Source organism: Colias philodice, chromosome 20 (assembly GCF_061535455.1).
Source record: "Colias philodice isolate Cphi_HAF_F1 chromosome 20, ilColPhil1 Martin Lab GWU primary, whole genome shotgun sequence".
Classification (NCBI taxonomy): Eukaryota; Metazoa; Arthropoda; class Insecta; order Lepidoptera; family Pieridae; genus Colias; species Colias philodice.
The window spans coordinates 9,837,895-9,853,521 of NC_143105.1; the positions used below are offsets into that span (position 1 = coordinate 9,837,895).

A 15,627-nucleotide genomic window follows, 5' to 3' on the forward strand; every position below is an offset into this window, starting at 1 on the left:
ATGTTTAAAAGTAGAATATAGAAATAGGAAAATTTATAAACAAGTAAATACTCAGAAATGGCGCTAAGTTATGTTATCGGTTGTTATCCGCGACTTAACTGAATTTGTCGATATTGTTCAACAAGAGAGTGACTAGTGCCACAGTTGATATCATATCACTCATAACCACTTGTGTTAGTTACAACTTACAGTACACCTCATTTAGTTCTATGAAAAATTACATTAAGTATTTTGTTTTCAAGAAGGACGTAAATACCTACAGTTATCTACGTTAACTTGGATAATTTTCTTAAAATATTTCGAAAAATTAAACACATGTGTTTTGTATGTACAGTCAGCGTCACTAAAAGTAATTGCACTATTACATCGCCGAAGTAATGTATACAATGAGAACGAGTGTACTTTCTCCTTCGTGTGATCGAGCAGATTGTGGCGTGTACTCACTACTCCCGCGCTGACTGATTTATTGTTAACGCCCACAGATTGTTTACTATCAACTGCTCCTATTTTGCTGTCGCATTTGATTGTGCCTATTGTTTCTCAGTCTCGACTCAAGGGTACTTTCTCTAAAGCATTTGTCATATCTGTCAAGCTTTTTAGCTGGTACGGGTAATATTTAAAACTAACATTTGAACAAACAAACAATAGTTTGAATGTATCAACTAAACAATAAATCATATTTCCAATGTATATTGCATTAGCGAACTTAAACGTGGATAAAGTTTTACTTACCAAGCAGTTCCTGACTCCTGTAACATGTTACGTAATAAAAATATCCAATGCTATTCCTACATGGGTATGTATTCTATCGATGTTGTAATCAATCTCGTTACACATTTGATAAGTGAAACATAATTAAACTGGTTTGGTAAATGCATCTGTTATTCTAATGAGTGATTGCAATTTAGAAAATGCTGATAGACTAGTACCGTGCGGACTACGGATGGTACCGACCTGACCACATGGGAAGTGTCGCAAACGCCTAGGTCGCCGGCCACTTGCAAAATGACCGGTTACTAACTACTTGTGGAATAATTTCGTGATACCTGAACCGTAAATGCAAAATTGCATGTTAGGTACATTGAGCACATGATAAATTAAGTGTTGCTTGTCAATTTATCTAGAGGTACTTGGGTAAGACACGTAAGTGAGTAGGTAGATTACGCGTGTTCCTCCAGGTCCCGAAATAATTCAGATGTTTTTAAGGAAGGTATAAATTAATTTATATTACAATAGATATACCTAGTGACCATTTGAGGCCTTTGCTTTCATTTTTTCTTACAAATTTCACATCGCAATACATATTTTAAAACAGTTTAAAACAAATCATTAAAATTCATTTTCATATTACCCAATAGCGTTAATAGTGAGATCAGACATGATCCATATCACACTGTTGCATAATACAAACTGGTGATGAGATAATGTCGTATGGACTATGGAGTCACACACGTTCTGTTTAAATTAATGTACTTTACACCGCATTGGCGCGAGCTAATTGTCCTACGGTCATTGTTCGCACGTCCGCCGTGACGTCACGCAGCAGCCCATTGAGCTCCATTGTCCCGCTCTCGTCGCCACAAGCACACGCATTGTGCAGGCCCCACCCGGATGACTCCTTTGTGCACTTTGCTGCCGCCTGCTAGTGTACGCGAGCTATTGATACGTCTGTTATGGATCTATTTACAGCCCCATTCATGTTTCGTATCCTTGATGTACTTGACATTAGTCTTTGGTCGGAGAACCGGCAAACCATTAATCTTAATGCAGGAAATATTATCGTTAGTTCATATAATAAGAAGTATACCATTTATCATAGCATGATTGAAAGCATCAAATCGGTTTTGGGCACTTTAGTTACAAATTTTAATTTAAACATGCAAATATTAGGTTACTTATGTATGCAACAGGCTGTATCAACAATCATAGACATTTTCGTCGCTAGGCATGAGAATTTACTTATCTTGCCAAAATACCTGCATGTAGCGGTATCTTATTGCACAGTTCTCTGAATAAACCACTAGAAGTCTGAAGTCAACTCCTATGCTATCCATCTAATCAGATATGACGAAAAATAATTGATTGAACGTTACAACTGTGAGACAATCTTCCCGCGTTTCAAGTCGCCTTCCCGGAGAGGATCACTTACCGCTTTTGTGTTCCGTCTGCGGTTCAATCGTATGCTTGCTATTGACACGCTAACATGCTCTATTTGTGGGCTCCATTCATCGCTAATGTTTCCTGTTATTATTGTACTTGACATTTATCACGAGTATATTGTATTCAGCTTTGTGGCAAAGCGGAATCTAGAAATTTCCTCGAATAGGTAATACCTTTTATATTGCAAGCTAATTTGTACAATTCGATCTAACTGCTATCATTCTTCTGGTGTCAATTTTCGCTTGAAGTTACCTAATCTAAATAAATAACTGTTCTGAATGACAAACAGTATTATTTATACATAATTAAGTTTAATTTAGTTACAAATATCCATATTAAAACATCCGATAAGCAAGGACCGGAAGTGGGATGTGCCACGCCGCATACCGCGTAAGTTGCTCGACGCTTGTCTCACAACTTTGTATTTACAGTTTTACTGACGGAATGCCTTATTACGGCCTTGTTATTGTAATGGCATAACTGTATCGTTAGTTGCACTACAATATATGTTATTAGAACAAAATTATTCTTGCTCCACTTCAATGCTAACAAGGATCATTTTCTTTGAAATGTTTACAAATGAACTACGCTCCGAAATTAAAACAACATTTCTTAACATTTCTAGTAGTATTACAAATTTCAGTTTTCAATGTTTGGAAACATTCATATCTTTAGAATCAATAATCTCTGAAGGCAATCTCGTGTTTCGTATTAGTTGATTGAACACATATGAAAAGGACTTGACTCGAACGGTTAATTCAATCGCCCCATGGCAAGAAGCTATTAAAAGAAAGAGTTGAAGGTCGCGCTTTCGAAACAATTAGCGCACCATATTCGCGTAGTACAACATTCGTGTCGGCGGTACTATAATGAGTCACTGCACTTTCCACGGCCCATATTCCGGGTTCGCTGAGGCGTCCATTGTTGTGCACTTTTCTGTAACGGTCTCCGCTTGCATCACCAGTCAGTCACTCACTATCGGTGTCAAATTGTGTTGATTGTAGATAACGTATAATCGTAGAACGTTACTTCATTCTAATTACTTGTTGGAAAATTTTGTTACCAGGTACGATGACTCTAGTTTCAAAAGAAGGTGTAATGTCTCTGTCTAGAGTTTCTAAGTTTTTGACTTTGGCCTTTTATATATTTTAATACTTTTCCTAGCAAACCCTATTTCCCCTTTGTGAAGTCCTTTTGTGAGATTCTAGTGTAAAATTTTCGAACAAAAGTGCAACATTGTTGTCTTGTCCATATTCGAATCATAATAATTGCGAAGAAGAATACGCTCTGTACGTAACGGCTTATTTTTTCCCGTCATCGGGCTCGGGAAGTGCACGCGGGTGTGACACGTGTATTGAATATACTTGAATGTTTGTCCTTCTGTTGATACGTAAACAGACGCACGTGCTTCAGGGAACAGTTATATAGAACTAGGTAAATAGGTAAGCTAGGTAAATATTTGACCCATATTTTGCTGGAGGACTGTTAAGTATTGGATACTTCGTAATTACACGCTTTATATTAGCTTCACCTGTATGTTTGTTTGTAACCGACTTCTTTGGGCGCGATTTTGACCCACTTTAAACGGCCAGATTTCGTTCAAACTTTGTAGATTTATTGAGGACCGATGACAATACACTAATTTGATAAAATTTTCTATTTTTTAGTTCGGTTTTCTATAAAAAGCGTGTTTTTTAGTTTTTTTAAACTATTATTATTTTTAATTATTCTATGCTAACTTTTCTGTATTTTTTTGGTACATTCGCACATTTGTCTTTCGTAAAAGTGCAAAAGGCCTTACACGGCTTGTTTGTTCTGATCCAGCATCTAGATTGAAGACGTTATTGAATAGGATCTTCATTGAACGTTGACTTTCCCAGTGCGTGTTTTACGTAACGAATTTCATAATGCAGTGGTCGTGTTGTGGAGCAGTTAATTTATTGGTTTACGTGTTTGTTTCCTGCTTACCGGCTACCGCTCGTATCCGCTGCACTTGTTGCCAAGATTTTTTTCTTCAGACACTAGTTTGATTATATTTGCATACTGTCATGTAATATGAAGAATTATACATTTTATTGCATGCGAATCTTAATGTTATAAAAGTCTGTGAAAATGTCTAGGTAATGATAAAATTTTAAACATCTTCATCAAACTTCTAGATTTTGTGATCTTCCAAACTCAGATGAAGTATCAACAATGCGTTCTTTACCTACTTTAGTATACCAATAATATTGTTAATAATTATAATCTACATTCGTAACTAAATTGTCTGGTCCGATGCGGTCAGGCGAGCCACCAAACGCGTCACACTGAACAGTTGGACTTTCGCGAATAATTTCACTCTGCGCGTGTCCTGCATCGCAACGATCCTTTTCTAATGCAAGCGTTATTGCTAATTGGAATCGCTTTCATCGCTTTTTATAGCCGAGCGTTAAGTTTAATGTCTCTTTAGCATTTACTTCACGATATTGCCTATTTGTAAAAAATGCAATTAGACGATTTATTTTAATTGGAACATTTACATTTTATGCAGTTTAAATTATTTTGCATTGCTTACATCTCTACTACTTCGGCTAACTACATGTAGGTATTTATCCACTAAATCTGAAAACTTATTTAGGTATAGAAATAATAGATCATTTTTAAGGTAAAAATTGTGAGGTTTCATGTCTCTTAGTAACAAATGATTTCGGTCATTTAGATCATGACGCACCCAAAAGCCTTATAATTACTGTTAAATAAAATTTCAATGTCTTGGGTAAACTGTGTTATCACAAATTGGTGCTAGGTGTTTGCGCAGGCGCAGCTATCGCTGACGCCCACCAAACATTAGCTCGTCTCAATGACAAAGATAAAATAGCTGTATGATGATATAAATCGTTTAATGAACCACATAAAATATACATTTCTTCATTATCACCTATCATGGATTAGTAAAACACTGTAATTCAGGTAAAACATCAAATTGCATGTTGATAATTCTTGAAATGCCCCTAAAAGTGGTGATTACATTTGCCTTAACTTGATAGCTCAATCACAAGTTGTTAGCCGGTCGATTACTCATAATTCAAAGCTCGAAATGGTCACGAAGCGTCCTTGCTCCAAGTGAAGGACGATTCGTAGCAGCTGGTGGCGACTGGGCGAGCGGAGCGTGGGCGGCGGATGTGTTTCCTTCTCAGCGATCCACACCTCTATCCTGCGACCTCTAACCATTCCTCCACAATTGTCTTGTCTCCGCTCACCACGACAAAACGATTCAATAAAACTGCGCGCGATCTCCGCGTCACTATATATGCCCTCCGCAATTACCATGCCATCTGTCTTGCATGCATATTGTTCGCGTTTGTCAATAAACATATTTGTTGATACGCCGTCTCGAGTGCTTATTTGTCCAGAAAAATCGAAAGCTCATTAAATATTGAATCAGTGCATCGTATTTTTAGTGCCTAAAATGAGTACTTATCGTTAAGTATATTTTCATTAGTGCTGGTCATATGATTGATAATTCCATAAATCGTCTTTTCCTTTATCGCGTTTAATATCAATTAGCCTATCTTGGTAACCGTCGACATGAGATATGAATTATGATCTAGATAGCGTGTGTCCGTCGCCTCTTACATCACGCTTGCAGCGGACCGGTTTCTTGCTTCTTGCACGTTGCATTACATTTGTACACATATGTCATATATCAGCATTATATCATACGGCTCGTATTAGAAACAAGCGGTTAAACTCCTTTCATATCAGTTGTAATTACATTTTGCGTTTATTAAACAATTAAGAATTTCAGGAAACATTAAAAAATGTCCTTGTGTTTAAGTGATTTTTGTAATCTTCCATTAAGAGCAACAAAACAATAATTGCTTATGTGGGTGCTAACAGATACACGTATACGTGCCATGCCATGCCAAGTACATATGAATGTACTTGCGAACGTTGGCGCATTTTAAACACTGTAACGTAAACAAATAATATCTTGTAGGTATTCTTTATACTCTTATCTAAGTCTTGATATTATGAGCCCTTTTAATTTCCATTTAAACAACTTACATAATTGAATCGATAAATTACTTACTCCGGTTGCTGTGCACCATTAATTGGATTATTTTCCCTTAGATTAATATCGTACGTACATTTAGCATATTTCTATAATTATAAATTTCTTATAATGTTTTCCGTATTACGTAGCTACTAGCTAGTAAGTTATAATAACGTGGTAAGTGCGAGCGAGTTTCCGCGAAGTTGCGCCGCCTTCGAGTGGTGAGATGGCGCGAGTGATGCCAGCTTGGAAACATTTCGAGTGTTCCTATCGCTGCTTCGTTGTTACTAGAGGCCACTTGTGTTATTCTTGAAATGGAAACCTGTAGAGTTTTCTGATTGTCTCATGTTTAATATAAACTTCAATAGCTATCTCCCACGATTTATTTTAAAACGAAAAATATAAAATGTACCTACATAATTTTAACGATGCAATGGTTTCTATAAAATAAATAAAACTATTATTTAAAATTGCATTGTTTTGTGAATAATAAATGTTTTGAATTTATATATCATCATTATTCATTTTATTGTAAGATTTATTTCTATCGCGTGCGAAATTAAATTTCAGGCACGTTTCCACAAATCGGTTCATAGAAGAGAAATATTTTTACATTCTCCGTGTTAGGAGTTTTCATTTTATTATTAAATGCTGTTGAGCCAAAAATAGTTAATTCTTAGGAACTGCAAAGGACGTCATATTCATTATAACCAAGAAACTCATTTACATTATAATTGGAAGTTGATTTAATCCTTTTATCTGCTCTTTAAATTCACGTTCAAGTATAAGAATATGCTGATGGAGCATGAATATGTATGAGGTAATTGCACATAAAATATCAACTGCATTGCCGTTGGTTTGTTGTGGGGTAATTCCGTCGGCGTAATGAGTCAAGTGCAAGAATGTCGCACCTCGCAACAATACAAATAAAATGTATTATCAATGTTACACTCTTCCGTGTTCGCAGTTTCGTTTTCAACTGTGTTACGTGCGAAATTTGCTGCCTACCCGATGATATGTTACAAGTTTTTGGTGTATTTGCAAACACGAACTGAATGTCTAATTCGGGTTGATCGTTTATAAAATTTTCACGAGTAATGGTAAAATTTATTGAACAACGATATGTTTACACAAACACGATTCTGTTAAATTTATCTAGATATACTTAGATACGATAAAGACGAATTAAACATGACGCATTTTAATTCTTACTACATATATCTAAGTAAGTATATAAAAATAAAACTAAGATTTGTCCAAGATGAATAGGATTTTAAATCGAGTAGCATTCAACATCAGAGCTATTCGCTATCAGACGAGACGCGCTCTATATACCTTGTACGGTAAATGATATTATTACCTTTTGTATCGCGCTACTTGTACAGAAACTATGAAACAACTAACTCAGTTATTTTTAGACCCGTATCAAACGTTACTATTCGTATGATAGCTCTATTAGCTGTATGTACATGCGACATTTATCGTCCTTGGGTCGATGACGACTAGGTTACGCCTATATATTTATATCATCATGATACATGTTTTCTCCTTTAGCATTTTATTTTTTTCATCCTCTCAATCAAAATAAAGAAACCTTTGAAAAAGTTTGGCCTTCGATGCTTTTCAAGTTAGATACTCCTCTCCTGGGAAGCTTACAATTCCAGAATATTTTAAAATTATTCAGGACCTACGTTACTTATTTACTAGGAGTTAGGACACTGGTAGTAACAACTATCATCCATACTATCCATACTTACTAATATTATAAATGCGAAAGTAACTCTGTCTGTCTGTCTGTTACTCAATCACGCCTAAACTACTGAACCAATTTTCATGAAATTTGGTACGGAGATATTTTGATGCCCGAGAAAGGACATAGGATAGGTTTTATCCCGGAAATCCTACGGGAACGGGTTTTTCTTTGAAAACGCGGGCGAAGCCGCGGGCGGAAAGCTAGTAATATTATAAATGCGAAAGTAACTCTGTCTGTCTGTCTGTTACTCAATCACGCCTAAACTACTGAACCAATTTGCATGAAATTTGGTATGGAGATATTTTGATACCCGAGACAGGACATAGGCTACCTTTTATTGCGAAATATGTACCACGGGCGAAGCCGGGGCGGACCTCTAGTCTATACTAATATTATAAAGAGGAAAAGTTTGTAAGTATGTATGTATGTATGTATGTATGGTTTTCACGCATAAACTACTGGACCGATTTCAAAAATTCTTTCACCATTAGAAAGCTGCATCTTCACTGAACAACATAGGCTATATTGCATTTTCAAAAAAATTAGAGATCCTTACCAAAAATGCAATAATGTAACCCAAGGTGTAAAAAAATCCTCAATAAAACTTCTGTCATCGCGTGCGCTGCGGAATCTATTGAAGATAGAACAAAAAAATGTTCTACGGTATTATAGAATGGATCAATATCTACAAGAAAGTCCGCGATACCATATGTCCATCTTCAGTAGTTATGTTACTACAACAACTTTTTTACGTTTTCAAAGTAAATAGAAGTGCCGACAGTAATCAAACCATGTTATCCATACACATATATTAATCCTTATCCCATTATATTATGTTTTATTATAGACTGTTTCAATACCAGCAAAATACTTTTTAAATGAAAAGAATTGGATATTCCATTCAAAAGATATAACGAATTTTTAAAAGTGTCAATCTACAGAAAATAGTAGGTATACTGTTCGAGCAGGCCGTAGTGCGGGGGTCACGGAGGAATTCTACCAATATGCGTCTTGACGGAACACAGTGGGGTTTTGGTCGGTAGGAATCCGATATAACCCACGGCCCCTCCCCCGGAGGCCGTGGGTATCTATGAAAGATTTCCCCACTACAACAAAAAAAAAAGGCCGTAGTGCGGGACGGGGTAAAGGTGATTTTCATGTGATTAAAAATTAAACCTATAGTCCGACCTATAGTAGACTTTTCACTGTAACGATATCGCTATCTATGCGGGTGAAACCGCAGGGCATTGCTAGTATAATATAAAACAAGTTAACTATACAATATCGATAAGATTGTTTTTAATCTGATTCATTCTATAAATACCAAAGTCACCGTTACCTACCGGACTATCACTTGGATCTACTTTATAATCTGAAAAGAATGCAATCTAAATAAAAATCATAGTTTACGATGAGTCAATGGTGACGTAACACAAAAATGCAGCAAGCGGCATCGATCGGCTGCGGCCGGCTGCACTTCCGGACCGGGCTAATTAAACGCAAATAATTGATTTGCTGTTGCGTCTGGACATTCACATTTATTGCGCTATTTTAGTGGTTATTTGGCGACAAATTGAGGTTAATTGTTGTTTGTTTTTTGAAGAAAGGCTTCTAGGCTTATAATATGCAATCAGTATCCTTTTAAGACTTTTGGTTATTATTTTAGCCAATAATAGGAAGAAGTAAAAAGGCTTTACATACTTACACAATTTACGTGTATTGTTATTTAAAAATCATTGATGCTTGTTCACCTCACCCGTATTCTAAGTAATATCTGCGATCGATTCGTTTATTTGTTATTCATGAATAGCTGTGAAACTGCAGAAAATATACTTCGAAAGATCTGCTCGGTACTATCGGAGCACTTTCGGAGCATGACTGTAACAGCTAAATCAATAATTTAAACTTCTTTCAAGCTTGTGAAGCGTGATAGAATAGTAGGTACATATTTTTTATGGTTAATCCAGAACCTCCTTGTAACTAAGCGACTTATTACCAAACATATGCACTATAACGATGTAGTAATGTATGATGTGTATGTATCCAATTTCCAATTAGTAATTGACCAATATCTGTGGTCCGTTAATCATACTGCAGGCGTCCCACATATTGATAACTCAAAGTACAAGGTTGACATCAGATACGCCGCGGATATCTTTCTTCTAATAGATATTAATTGGCCTGTTATGCCGTCTAATAGATGCACGAAACGCAAGTTGGCCTTTTTCATTTATATGCATATGGGCTATTTAGTTGTCTATACTTGCGTAAACTTTGTATCAATTCTTGATAGTTATGATACAGCAGTGTTATGTGGGTCATTCCAAGGATTAGCCATGCTCTTATTGCTAATGTTTTTGTTGATAATTACGAATGACGAAACAAAGTATACACAAGGGGTCAGCCACGGTCCGGCGCTCGGCAAAAAGTGTCAAACGGTGGACGGTGCGCCTGCGTGACGGAAACCTTCGCTTTTTGCGCTTCCGGACCCACTGACCCACATTGCTCGATTGATGACTCGATCATTGCACATGATCACTTGTGACGATTCGAGCTGTTATTGATACTTATACGCATACAATTGACCAAGCGTTTTGTGATAGAAAATAAACGTTATATTATTAGGTACCTAGGTAATCGAGCATTTTATGGATTCTGCCTCAAATATTCTTCATTAAAAAATATAGTACCTTCGTCAGTTTTACACGTTTACAACTAAAAGTGAGAAGATAAATTATACCCTTGTAGCGTATCTTTTTATATGTAATAGCATAACCGAGTTATTTATTTAACAGTTAGGTCATTATAGTATTGCCGCTAGCTGCAGTCACCTTGCAAGATAAGCGCTCCATTTATCACTATTGTGACGACTCGCCTCACCTCGAATTAGGACATCGAGACGACTTATTGTCCATCTTATTGCCACTTCTATATTGGATAACCACATAGATAATTACATATTATAATTAAGCTTTGTCTGAATATTAGATCAGTATGTCTAACATTCTAGATTGTATGGAAAATGGTCAACATGTGGAATTTTATCAGGTCCTTATAGACAGCAAATTTCGTTTATTTTAGCCGCGTCGTCGTAAGTGATGCCATGTGTTCTTGTTGCAATAAGAGTATTATAAAGAACCGCTCTGAGTTTTCAATTAAATAGTTTTATAAATCGATACAATTAATTTATTAAAAAGTCAATAGATAAATATTGTGAATCAGTGATGTTATTCAAAAGGAATCCCCATATATGCCAAGAAAATATTGAAATCACATCAGTAAGAGTTATATATGAACCCCAGAGCACAGCACAGTGCAGTAAGTTACGTTGAGTCAGCCGAGACCCAATTTATGTGCTTAATCGAATCAAACGACTTGATCACTTGACTCAACACTTACTGTTTTCGTTTTTTATGGCGTGCACTGAGGTCGTTGGTAGCAGAAATTTATTATTATATTTAATGTTTTGTAGGTATTATTGTTCCATGATTTTTTTTACCAACTGCAGAATTAGAGTAATTTCATCATTTGATTTGTTAAATTTCAACGGGAGCTGATGACTTCCTTGCCCGTGACTACATTTGCTGTATGGTTTGAAACATCAAAATAACATCATGTAAAACTTACTTAAACAACAAATAAAAAGGGAACAGTAAAATATCTTGCCACTGCGAAAAACCAAAAAATATTTGAAAGACGCCAAGTGAATGATAAAGACGGCAATGTCCTTTATGATATTTCGAAGAAATGCAAGTTCAGTTATTTATTTAGAGTAGTAAGTAGTAACATCACACGCATAGGCAAACGTGGAGCTATGCGATCGGCTGTGTTCAGGTTCACTGTTAGAGCCGCCGCGCGCCGTGCGTGCTTCACATGTAGAATTAACAGCACCAACGACTGGACTCACGCTCACTGCGATCAATATATAAATAGGAATACTAACTTGTTTGTTTAATTTCGTATATTTAGAAATTAAACATGCATCTATATCGCCCTCGACTTCCCTCGCGGCGCTTGTCACGCACGAACGTCTTTTTAGTTGGTGCAAGTTAATTAATCATAATTTATAATCTTAACTTCGTGATCTAATAAATCTGTGACTTGAAATAGTTGTTGTGCTAAATATTAATAAATAACTAGAATAATTCAAATCGTAAGAACCAAGAAAACAGTGTTAAAATAAGTGAACAAAAGTGATTAGTGAAACAAAGAAATCTGCAAGTCATTTCAACTGTCGCTAAGTCGTAAGATCAATGACCTTGAAGTTAATCACGTAATTAATAAAGTAGATTACGGACTTAAAATTCGCACAGTACCACAACGAACGCTTGGCAGTACTTTGAACCATACAGACCGCGTTACCCAACAACCCGAGTGTCCGAGGTTCGATTCCAACTGGTCACCAGATTTTTTTATTTTTTTTATTTATCTTTTTTTTTCTCTCCTAACCACAATTCAACATGCAACGTACTCCACCGCAAAATAATGCCTCTTGCCTCTCTGAAACAGAAGTTTTAAAGGCACAAGTCCTAGATAAAAGGAAGAACTTAACGAAGAGACAAAAGAGAAGAAGAGGATCACAAGAAGAAGACTCCTGTAAGGAAACTGATGTTCATTTTAAGGAGGAGATATTCGCAAAGATTGAATCTTGGAAAGCAGACCAGGAAGCAATATTAAAGAAGTTATGCGATGATATAAATGAAGTTAAATTACAAAATACATCTATCCAAAAAGCAAATGCTGAAATGAAAAATTCTTACGGCGAAATAGAAAAATCACTAAATTTTATTTCCCAAAGATATGAAGAATTGAATAATGTTGTATCCGCTCTGCAAAAGGAAAAAAGAGAGACAATGGACTATGTTAGATCCCTAGAGGAACAAATTGAAGATTTGCACAAAAATCAACGCTCAACCATGTTGGAATTTCGTAACATACCCTCTAGTCTAACTAAATCGCAATCAGATTGTATTGATATTGTTACTAAATCCTGCGATGCTATACAAGAACCTATTAAACCATCTGATATCAAAAATATAATACGAATTTCTGGCAAACAAAATAAAGAATCAAGTACCATTTTAGTAGACTTTCCATCAACCATTTTTAAAAACAAAATTCTAGAAAAATTGAAGAACTTTAATAGAAATAAAACTTCTCACAACAAATTTAATTCGAGTCATATTGGACTGGCCTGTTCAACTACTCCCATCTATATAGCAGAAAGTCTAACACCAAAAACTAGGAAGCTTTTCTTTCTTACGCGTACATTTGCAAATGAATATCACTATAAATATTGTTGGACATCCAACGGAAGAGTATTTCTAAGAAAAGAAGACAACGCTAAACAAGCTCTTATTAAAAATGAGCATCAGCTGCTTTCACTTAAAAATTCATTGTGACTAGATTTTAATTTTAGTTTTCGAATAAGCTTTACTAACCACTACACATCAATTTATACACTTTTACCACTACATTTAAGAAATATAAACTTCAGCACACGCACAGATTTTTACACTGTTATTAATAAAAAATATATTCTAAAAATAAAAAAATGTCGTTCTTGTCTACACCATAAGGTATGTGTCATGTTTCTAAATGATTTCTTTTTCTTAAATATTATTAACATTCGATAAGCTCAACTCCAATTTAATTAAAGATCTTGATTCTTCATGCGCTATAAGTTGTGTATCTTGCAATTTATTAGAATTTGAGAGTCATAAGAGAACACAAATAAGGGATGATCATTTCTTAATTCTCACTGTCAATATAAGAAGCGTACATAAAAACTTCGATTCATTAGTAGTTTTTATGGAGAGTTTGGGAGTGGATACGGATATAGTAATTCTCACAGAATGCTGGATTAATAAGGATAGCTTAATACCTCCCATAGACAATTACCGTTCAACACATACACTTAATAGCTATAATCAAAATGATGGTGTTATTGCTTATATTAAAAAAGATATAGAATTTACAAGCGAAGAACCCTTACTGGATGACGGTAACTGCCTTATTTTAAAAGTATCTGATAACACCACCATTGTGTGCTCATATAGACCACCATCTTTTTCGAACCCTAGCAATTACATTAAATCAATCTGTGATCTTTTATCCTCAATTAAATCTGATAATGTTATATTCACTGGTGACATAAACATAGACATTTTATCATCGAACTTATCTAACCAAGCATGTGAATACCTAAACGTAATGTGTTATCAAGGATTTCGACAAGCTGTCGATAAACCTACTAGACTGCTTACATGTATTGACCATTTTATGGTCAAAACAAAGAAATCTTGCCAAACGTATGTATTTGAAGCATTAACGGACCACTCCCCTATCTTACTAGTATTAAACAAAACTCAGTTACATAAACATAAACCAGAAGCTTACAAAACAATATACGACAAACAAATTATATCAAATATTTTCAATGAAACAGATTGGCAACATTTTTATGAAATTACAGATCCGAATAGTGCAGCTAATTTTCTAACACTCACAATAAGTAGAGCTATCGAAAGAAGTCAATGTTTAAAAAGAATACCCAATCGTAAACGCCCTTTGAAGCCTTGGATTACACGAGGACTAATTAAAAGCATAAGAATAAGAAACAAATTACACGCTAAAACTAAAAAATCACCGTGCGATGAAGAAATCATAAAAAAATATAGAAATTATAGAAACTTATGCAACAAACTAATTAAGACAGCAAAGAATACTTACTATAAACACAAACTTGAACAGCAGACTGGCAATATAAAAGAAACTTGGAAAATTATCAAAGAAGCATGCCATATTACCAAAATTAACAACAATTGTACAAACTTACTAAGTATTAACCCTTGCCCTACCAAATCTCTTAATGCTGTTAATCAATACTTTGTCTCAATCGGATCAGCTCTAGCCAATGAAAGTCTCAAGAAACTCAACCAATCAGAAGTCGAACTAGCTACTCTAGCCAGAGACAATGATAGTCCAACCAATTCATTTGCATTTACACCCACAGATAAATATGAGGTAAACACTATCATCACTGGTCTCAAAAATACGAATGCTTCGGGACATGACAATATACCCACACCTATAATTCAGACTTTCAAAGATATTCTTTCGGAACCTATAGCCCACTTGTGTAACTTAAGCCTCTCAAGCGGAAAATTTCCTGATGTATTCAAGAAAGCCATAGTTTGCCCAATATATAAAACCGGGGACAAAGCTCTTCCTTCAAACTATAGACCAATATCATTGCTTTGCACCCTTTCCAAAATACTAGAAAAATGCGTCAATAAAAGACTCATGAGATACCTGGAGTCACATAAATTACTTCACTCTAACCAATTTGGCTTCAGAAGCGCCAAGTCTACTGAAGACGCAACCTTACGAGTAACATCAATGGTCACCTCGTATCTTGACTCGAATAAGAAATGTATTGGGGTCTTTCTTGATTTACAGAAAGCCTTTGACACAGTTTCTATACCTATTCTGCTAAGTAGGCTGGAAAATGTAGGTGTTAGAGGTATTGCCAAAGACTGGTTCCAAAGCTATCTTAGCGATAGAACCCAAAGAGTAAGAGTTGACAACAATCTTAGTGCAGAGTATAAGTGTACGTACGGAGTACCGCAGGGCAGTACGTTAGGACCTACTCTGTTCTTGATTTATGTCAACG

At 35.5% G+C, this 15,627-nt stretch overlaps 2 protein-coding genes and 1 long non-coding RNA gene across 3 annotated transcripts in view; 2 read left to right on the forward strand and 1 right to left on the reverse strand.

Annotated features, from left to right (window-relative positions):
• LOC149479667 (uncharacterized) overlaps positions 1-15,627 on the reverse strand; it is a 146,291-nt gene that overhangs the window by 97,214 nt on the left and 33,450 nt on the right. The window lies entirely within an intron of this gene.
• LOC149479669 (prostaglandin E2 receptor EP2 subtype-like) overlaps positions 1-15,627 on the forward strand; it is a 76,581-nt gene that overhangs the window by 54,961 nt on the left and 5,993 nt on the right. The gene's annotated exons all lie outside the window — the stretch shown is intronic.
• Positions 1-15,627, forward strand: part of Past1 (putative achaete scute target 1) — a 37,773-nt gene that overhangs the window by 10,304 nt on the left and 11,842 nt on the right. The gene's annotated exons all lie outside the window — the stretch shown is intronic.